Source organism: Cygnus olor, chromosome 5 (genome assembly GCF_009769625.2).
Source record: "Cygnus olor isolate bCygOlo1 chromosome 5, bCygOlo1.pri.v2, whole genome shotgun sequence".
NCBI classification, from domain to species: domain Eukaryota; kingdom Metazoa; phylum Chordata; class Aves; order Anseriformes; family Anatidae; genus Cygnus; species Cygnus olor.
Window position 1 is genome coordinate 58,057,901 of NC_049173.1, and position 8,600 is coordinate 58,066,500.

General features: G+C 39.7%; 1 long non-coding RNA gene across 3 annotated transcripts in view; it reads right to left on the bottom strand.

Annotated features, from left to right (window-relative positions):
• Positions 1-6,090, bottom strand: part of LOC121071169 — a 150,027-nt gene extending 143,937 nt beyond the window's left edge. For all 3 annotated transcript variants that reach the window (XR_005820414.1, XR_005820412.1, XR_005820413.1), the window contains exons 1-2: positions 5,867-6,090; positions 4,876-4,967 (exon numbers count right to left, since the gene is read on the bottom strand). This is a non-coding gene — a long non-coding RNA (uncharacterized LOC121071169). The remainder of the gene's footprint in view (positions 1-4,875; positions 4,968-5,866) is intronic.
• Between the last annotated feature and the right edge of the window lie 2,510 nt (positions 6,091-8,600).

Below are 8,600 nucleotides of genomic sequence, written 5' to 3' on the forward strand. Positions count from 1 at the left end.
TTCACTTTTATATATTTGGGGCCAGTAAATAACTTTATTGTATTGCAGATGAGATACAATTCTCTAAGAAAAAGGAAATCAAACTGATATTTCAGTATTAAGCCAGTTACCTACATAGGAGTTATGAATAAACCAAATAATCCAAATAAAAAAAATACTGTTTCAGCTTTTGTCAATTTCTGACCTAAGCATCCTGTCCTATTATTCATTGTTTAACATGGATCTTACATAAAATACATAATATGTAAATTATAACTGAGACCAAGGGCACCTACCTTCAAACAATTCTAATGCATGAAGCTACCCAAAAATATCAGGGGCAAAATGAACTGCTAATGACTTCATAATGACAATCACCTATTAGGCTAATGGAACACAGCAGAAGAATAAACTACAATGCATTCAATGTTTCAACCATTAGAGGACAGGCTCTGGTTTGTCTTCATAAGCAAATTGCTGCCACCTGTCCTGCTGGCATGCCTCTGCCTGTAAAAACCTAGAGGGATCTCTTATGCTTATAGTCAGAAAAAACAAGCAAGGGTCTTACTAGAGATGCATGAATAATGAATCCTGTACTTAATGTCCAAAATGGGATGCTAAGAAGAAATCTAATTTACTCAAAAAAAAAAAATCAAGGAGAAAAAAAAAGGATAATTTGTTGTTTTTAAGCCTAGCGCTCCCATTTCACAAAAAGCATAAAGTTGTATGTAGGAAATTTTGGACCGATAAGGGATTAATTTTATTTAAATTAAACTCAGCAACAAAGTTTTTTTTGGTTGGGGGTAAAGAGGACAATGTACAAACAGAGGTGTTTGACTTTCAAAGATGTTTATAGTTTCAACAGTGAAGGAATTCAATAGATTCAACACACAAATTACTCATGATCAAAACATGTAATCTTTTCCTGAAAAAAAAAGATACATCAAAATTTTTTTGCTCGGACCTACCTGAATACCTTCAACTGTACGCCTGCATGTTTGCAAGGACAAAACGCTAAGTACCATCTTTGTTCTGTACACTTGTGTGACCTGCCTTCTCAGACCTTTGTACTTGTCATTTTCATTATCCTCTTTCCCTCATGACTATTCAGTCTAAGAAGACAGTGCTTTTTTCTCCCACTTACGCTGTCCATGCTGAAGGGAATAACTTCTAAACTTACTATGCCAAACCCAAACATTCTCTTCTAAATATTTTCTTCTTTGAGATCGCAAAACATTGACATATTCCTTCTACAACTTTTATAACAAGAAAATGGCAAAAAGTAGCTCTATTAATGTCAGATAAACTAGCCTGCAAGACCTGGAAGAATTTAGTCCAGAATTATTAAAATCCTGTATTTGTTGCAGCTACAGAGGCAAAAGGGCTCTTATACTGAAAGCGTATCACTCTGCAATGTTGTATTTACACAGATGTAAGATAAACTAAGGAGAAGCATGAAACATCATAATCACTGCAGAAAGGGAAAACTGCAAGTGTGTCAAACGTGTAAAGCAGTTCTTCAGAAGTACAATGCTGGAGGTTGTCATGGCAACTTTTCTCACTCCTTCCCACTGATTTTTGGCAAGCATTTTTCAATTTTAAAAGCATTTTTACTCCTTCCCTCCTAGACCTCCTCCCCCCCAACACAGTTTGAATGATAACACTGAAAGTGAAGATCATGCAAAAACATCAGTGTGCAGCCACTTCAGATCGAAGATACAGCTAGCCTGAATGTGTTTGAGGGTTTATGGTATCACAAGTGCAAGAGTCCAGCTAGAAGGAAAAGATTTTTTCTCTTTTTCCTGTAGAAGATATTGTATGTTGTTGAGCTGTTAATTTTTACTGAATGACTCTAGACAAGAATCTTCTTAAAAGGCTTCTTCTTGATCGAGCTCCATTCTCACAGGATCAGAGCCCACCTCTGGCTATTTTGTGAAACTCACGGAATGCTCCCCTACTTCCAGCTATGGATGTCTGCCCGCAGGTATTCTCCTTTCACAGCCAACTTGTATGGAAAGGAAACTCATTTTTAATTTTAAAAGCACCTACTGAAGACACATGATTTCTATTCAGTTTCCTTCTCCAGAATTGGAGTGTCTGCTGTCCTGACTTAAAGGTCCTTTGAACACAATGGCTTCACGCTAAGTTGACAATTTTTTTTTTGCATGAATAATAATACATTTTTATGGTTCACTCTTTCCAGGAAATAAACACTCAGACATGCTAACAGTATTCTGGGATACATTCTTTTGTGTTCTATTTTACTATATAAAAAGTAAAATTATTTTGACAAAGACAAAAGGTCCATCTAGTCCAGCATCCTCTTCCTGGTAGTGGCCAGTATTCAGGGTGATTTCAACAACTGTGGAGCACGTTTCTAGTCCCCTTACTGTCAGTTCTCTGGGAAAATCACCACTGTATACCAAACTTAAGCTCTATGGTCCCCTCAAGGGAAAGTGAGAGCTCTCCATATGTTATGGTCCAACTCCCTTTCTGGTTCCCTATTTTGGCATCAAGAAGTAACCCTTCAATACTCTTCCCTTTCCCTTTTTTTTTTTTTCATCTTTTTTTGCTGCTCCCCCACCCCCACCCACCCCCGAAATAGGTTTATTTTGTTTATTCTGTTAACCTCCCTATCCTTGGTCACGCAGGGATCTGAGAATTTATTAGGGATGGACTGCATAAGGAGAAAAAGGGCACTGAGCTTTACTTTGCTCACTTTATTTATGTTCTGTATGTGAAATCTATATACTTCCTTCATATTCTTCCTCATTTACATTCTTTCCAAGCTAAAAAATCATAGTTTAATTTATTTTCATATAAATTGACTATTCCGTATGGGTTACTCAATAGGCTAATATGTGTCACCCGTTGAACAGACTTCAAATGTTGTATGTCAAGGTGTATATCTCAGCATGAGTACAGTATAAAAGAAATATATATTTAGAAGTCAAAAGTATTTATGAGTTGTTTATCAGATGAGTAAAAACAGTATTTCTATGTGTAAACTGTCACATAAAATTGTTCGTTTAATTTTTTGTTGCAGAAGTATGAAAACTAAAAACTTATTCTCTCTTTTCTGCACACACGTAACACGTGCTGACTGCAAACCCAAAGCCTATGCTGAAATGGGATTCAGTGGGTCTGAACGTTTGTTACCCTACCACAGTTATTTCCCATAGGAGGATGAGCCTCCTTGCCAGTGACAGTGCTGCTCCATATGGCAAAGGTTCATGCACTAAGATCTACAATTCTCAGATTCAAGTGCTCCCCAAGACCTAAGAATATTGAATATGCAGCTATTAGTACCTAAATGGTGCAGAATGAAAAATGGGGAAAAGTTCCCCAGTTCTATCAGAACTTTCTCAACACATTTCATCCCCATCAGGTATTACCATACTGTACACTTTTAGTACGGGTAATGCAGCTGCTGCTTTTGAATAGTTAGAGCTCCGACTCCTCCTCCTGTTTCTCTTTCAGTTCTTCCACAGGAAAGAAGTATTCTTTGATAAGCATTTCAGACTGTACAGATCAAAAGCAACCCGTGAACCAAAATACAGAGCACTAGTATAATGTGCTGTGTGAAGCACACCTTACTAGGTATGTGACCGCCATTCCAAGCATTTAAGTGTATCTTCATGTATAAATCATTATGGAAATCTCATATCAAATCAGTAAAATGGCTTGTAGTGAAGCTTATGTCATAAGTTTTGCCCTTTTGTACACCTTTACTGAATAGAAGACATTGTGTCAGGCATGATACATTAACATCTCAAGTAGTTGAGGAACACAGTCTAAAGTTCCTTAGTAAAAATGCAGCACTTCTAACCTGTAAAATGGACTGAGATTAAGTTACCTAACAGTGACCAGAACTGAATGGAAAAAATGCAAAGTCATTACAAATAATTCCTGTGGAGATTTTACTGGTTTATTAGTACAGGTTTGTGAGCATATTTGTTAAAGTATACATGACATTGCCTAAGGTAGCTACTCTTCACAGCCTGTTATGTTACTGCTGTAAGTTAATGGCGTCACTCATTTCTTTGGAGTTACATGTGTGTTGGGAGTAGGGGGACGGTTACAAGAAGCATAAATAAATATTCATGAGTAGTGCACTTATATATTTGCAGGGAGAAGTCCCACTCCTACTGTAGGGAATTTGGTTCCCAATAGTTACAGAGAGAAACTAGAAACAGGTATGCTTCTATTGTAATAAATTATGATATTATCATTAACTGTATAAAAATGGTAAAACAAGAAACTTCTGTGGTGTACACACAAGAAAAAGGAAAAGACTACGTAAGATACATTTATTTCTGTATCTACAGAACAGAATGGCAGAGCAACACAAAGTGTGGAAAAAAGCAGGGTGGGACATACTTACTCATAAGTAATGTGTTCTTCCAAGGACCTTCAGCACCTGCTGAAGCCAACTGAACTGATTGCAATATGTATTTTATTGGACTCTACTTGTGTTTTCTTAGACTATTTATAGAAATGGCATGAGTTTGTGCAATTATCCATTTGCATCTGAATAAGCCTAGTGGATTTGAGCTACACTTTTTTTCCTGTATAACCTGAGAACTACACAATGATGTGAGCTCTTTTCTTGACTACACCAGTCATTCAAACCCATTAGGAAAACAATGATATAATTTGTTATATAGAGATATACTATGTTTTAAGGAAAAAAAGAGATTATACTGACATGCAGGAGATCTGATTTTAATGCATACATCTGAGAGGGAAGGATATAATGGTTATGAAAAAAAATCATGACCACTTTCTGATTTCATAAGAAATAACAAGAGGCATAAAGGAATCAAATAAAATAAAATAAAATTCATCAAGGTAATAAGAGAATGCACAAGACTTTTGTAAATAGAAATTCCCTACCTTTGAGAAGTTCTCTGCCTGTTTTGTCTCAAGCACTTCAAGTGGTGGCTTATAATAAGAAAACAATGGCTGATAGTATCTGAATGTCTCTCCTATAAGAAAAATGGGCAAAAGTTTGCATTTCTATCTATGTTTTATTTACATCGTTAATATGACTCTTAAATATGTTAACAAGACAATCATAGGCCAGTGTTAATAAATCAATGTAATATATACAATTTTCTGCTACAAGTTAGCCCTGATTAAAGCCATTCACCCCTAGATTCCCACTCATCACTTGGGATTTCTGTTCTGTTAGTAACATTTTCTTCAGATACAATGCTACATTGTAGTAGCAGATCTATAATCATCTTCCTTCATAGTATGCAGTGGGAGCACCCTGTGCTTTTAGGCATTTCAATAATCTTTTACTTGTATGTGTTATTGAATATATGTGCCCACTCAACATTTTGTTGTAAACTTCAAAGCAACAAACAGTAGGTTGGATAAAATCTTCAAGAAAGAAAAAAAATGTTCTGAAGGGAGGGCAAATGGTTTCTTTTGAGAGCACAAAGCTGTCACGACAGGTGACTCATGTTGGGCTGCATTAGTCATGTCATGGCACATTACATAACCAGAGGCAATTGACACAACATAAACTGACGCATCACAACGTAGCCTGTCAGCAGTGATATGTACAAAGCTATGCTTTTTAAGGAAAACGTAGGGAAGAAAGTATTGTGGGTTTTATAAACACCACTTGGGGGGGGGGGGGGGGGGGGGGGGGGGGCGGGGAATGGTGTGAAACATTCAGTTGTGAGGTATATTTTCACAATGACACATTCTGCTTCCTGAGTTTTCTGCAGGATTTGCCTTCTTTGAGTAGACCCGTTGATCTCAATGGACTGAATTCAGCTGAACTCTCAAACGGCTTCACCCTTTTCCTCAACAGCAAATTTGACCACGCACAGTTAGCAGCTGCACAGCTTCCCTTCAGGTACTCCATTCCCACCTGCTGTCTGACATGACCTCGCGTTGCTCACTTCAGCTACAATTACAAGCATACTGTGCCTCACAAATCGCAACGGGAGGTGCCACTGCCCATGGCGGGGGCTGGCACCAGCTGGTTTCTAAGGTCCCTCCCATCCCAAACCATTCCAGGTTTGGTGACTCCGAGGAGTTCCCCCCACCTCGTGCCCACCCACGGCCTTGTACACCACGCCACCCGCCTTTCGCCGCGCGCGCCGCCCAACGGCCAAACGGTCGCTGGCAGCCGCCGCCCGCCCCCCAAACCACCTCCCGCCGTGTGACAAAATGGCGGGGAGCGGCGCGGTGCCTGCAGCGCCGCCCGCGTTTGCGCTCGGCCAGGCGCTGCTCCTGCCAGCGCGCATCTCCCGAAGTGCGCCCGACAGACACCGCGAGGAAGCTGGGGTTGCGTCCCCGCAGCCACAACCCAGCAGGGAGCGGGACGAGGCGCAGACGGGGACAGTGCTGAGGAGAACCGAGTCCCACGTCCTCAGCAGGCCCTCGAGAGCTGGTCTAGGAAATAACCCGTTTGGTCCTGCAGCTCGGAAGGGGAATGACTACAGTTCAGCTACCTCAGGCTCTCTCCTCAGATCCTCTTACAGCTCAGTAGGCTAATAAGGGGATTTAATCAAAAATGTACTTTGACAGCTTCAGCATTCCTGCTCGTAATGTGGTGAACTTGAAACAGTATATCATCACTGCTATTTCAGGCATCACCTCCAAGTTCCACAAACACAGATAAATGCACATAATTAGAAAGCAGAGTGGTGGAGGCCAGGTTTGTATCACACGTTCATGCTCATGAACACACAAGGGTTTGTTTTTTGTTGTTTTGCATTACAAAACTGGTTTCTTGTCTAGCCACTTCAGAGGATTATAGTTAAATGCTGAAATGGGATTAAAGAGGAAATTGTGTGTAAATCTCAGTGTTCAAATTGCAAACTAGAGCACGCAGGTACCTCTAGAGATTAAACACAAATCTGGTTACATTTTCCAGTGATGGAAAAACACAAGCCTAAGCATTAAGACACCAAGCCCCTTGTGAAGGTACACTATCCATAGCAACTGGGGGGCAGGGCACGACCCATCCCACACATGCACAGCTCCACTGCTCAGTTGTAGGGCTCTGCAGAAATGTCAGGAGTGGCGATGGGTTAGTGCAGAAAAACAGTACATCACGCTGAACCCTCAAGGTATTCTCTCCATTTCTCTTACAGTGATCCACTTACCTCTGTGCGAATACACTTAACCACGATCCCAGTACAGGCAAAGTTTGGAGAGAATCTGAACTAAAGCTGAAAGGCTGCTGAGGACACTGCTGTTTCTCATGAGAAATCATGGCACAACCATTTCAGAATATAGAAACCTGACTACAGTCCATCTGTCCACGTAGAGGTTTTTACTAGAACATGCATGAGATCTGGGCAACCTTTTGGTCACAACTGACCAATGATAACCATATGGGCCAGCAGATCCCTCAGTTACACCGTTATCTCAGACATACTCAGTCCGACAGAGTATGTCAGAGTGTGTCAGACATACTTCACACACCAGCTGACAAAAGTAGCACTTACCCTTATATTTTATATATAAGTAATTTTTTTCAGGGAAATTTTCAACATCAGATTATTTTATTGGCCGAGACAGTTCTGCCAATGGGACCAAGCTTTGCACCTGTGGTCTTTATACTGCTCTGGGTCAAACAGAAGTACTGTATTCAACCCACAATTCACACTGGAAACTGGTATTCCAATTTCCAAGTGGACATGCAGAAGCCATAACTAGCTTGGGACATCCTTCCCAGTAGAGGCAAACATTTGGAAGGGAGGAAAGATTTAAACCATTGGAGATTACTTTGTATAGCAGATGTAGCTTTTACCATGGAAAGTAGTGGCAGTCACTGAGATAAATAAGATTCTCATTGGCAGCACTCGTCACAGATCCATTTATGGATCAGTTTGCATGTCCCAGCTCCTCCCTCCTTGCTTGGAACTTTATAAATCTGGTAGCACTTCTTAAATCAAAATAATGTGTTCTTCATGCCAAAAGATATTCTCACGTGTGTTTACAAATGACTTTACAAATGACATCTCTTCTGTGTTGTTTCCACTTAGACTATGGCATAGTAATTTTCGGAATTACAATTTGCTACATAAATAAGGAACAGTACTTTTACTTACTAGCCACATTAGTTTTCTTGTTTGCTTTTATGAAACTTTATTTTTCAAATCAATGCAAACATGCTTTGTCCTGAATGTTCTCCAGTACCCAAAACAATAACTGCTGTTCATTTTGTCAAGCAGAAATGAATACATAGTTAGAAAAATTCCATCTGTAGATTCCTACCTGGAATTCTGTCCTTTACAGGCCTATAGGTAGATATGTACACCCATTGTGCATTTTCCTCATCCCTCAATCATGTACACAGGAAACATTTGGACACAGTAAATCTGTATATTTGATCATCTACACACTTCATTACCAATCATGCTTTTAAAGTTGCACGCTAACTTGAGTAAAAATGACCTGAAACAAACTATGTCACCCTCACTTAAGTCTTCATCATTCTTTGTAACAGTGAGAGAGGCCTGTGAGAGAAATAGCTTTTCTTTTGTTTATTCTTTATTTTTGGCATTTGAGCTTGTAATAGAGAAGAGGAAAAAAATCTGTGGCACTGTGATCAGCACAGCCTAAGGGCAATGTCTTTTTACTCATCGAGC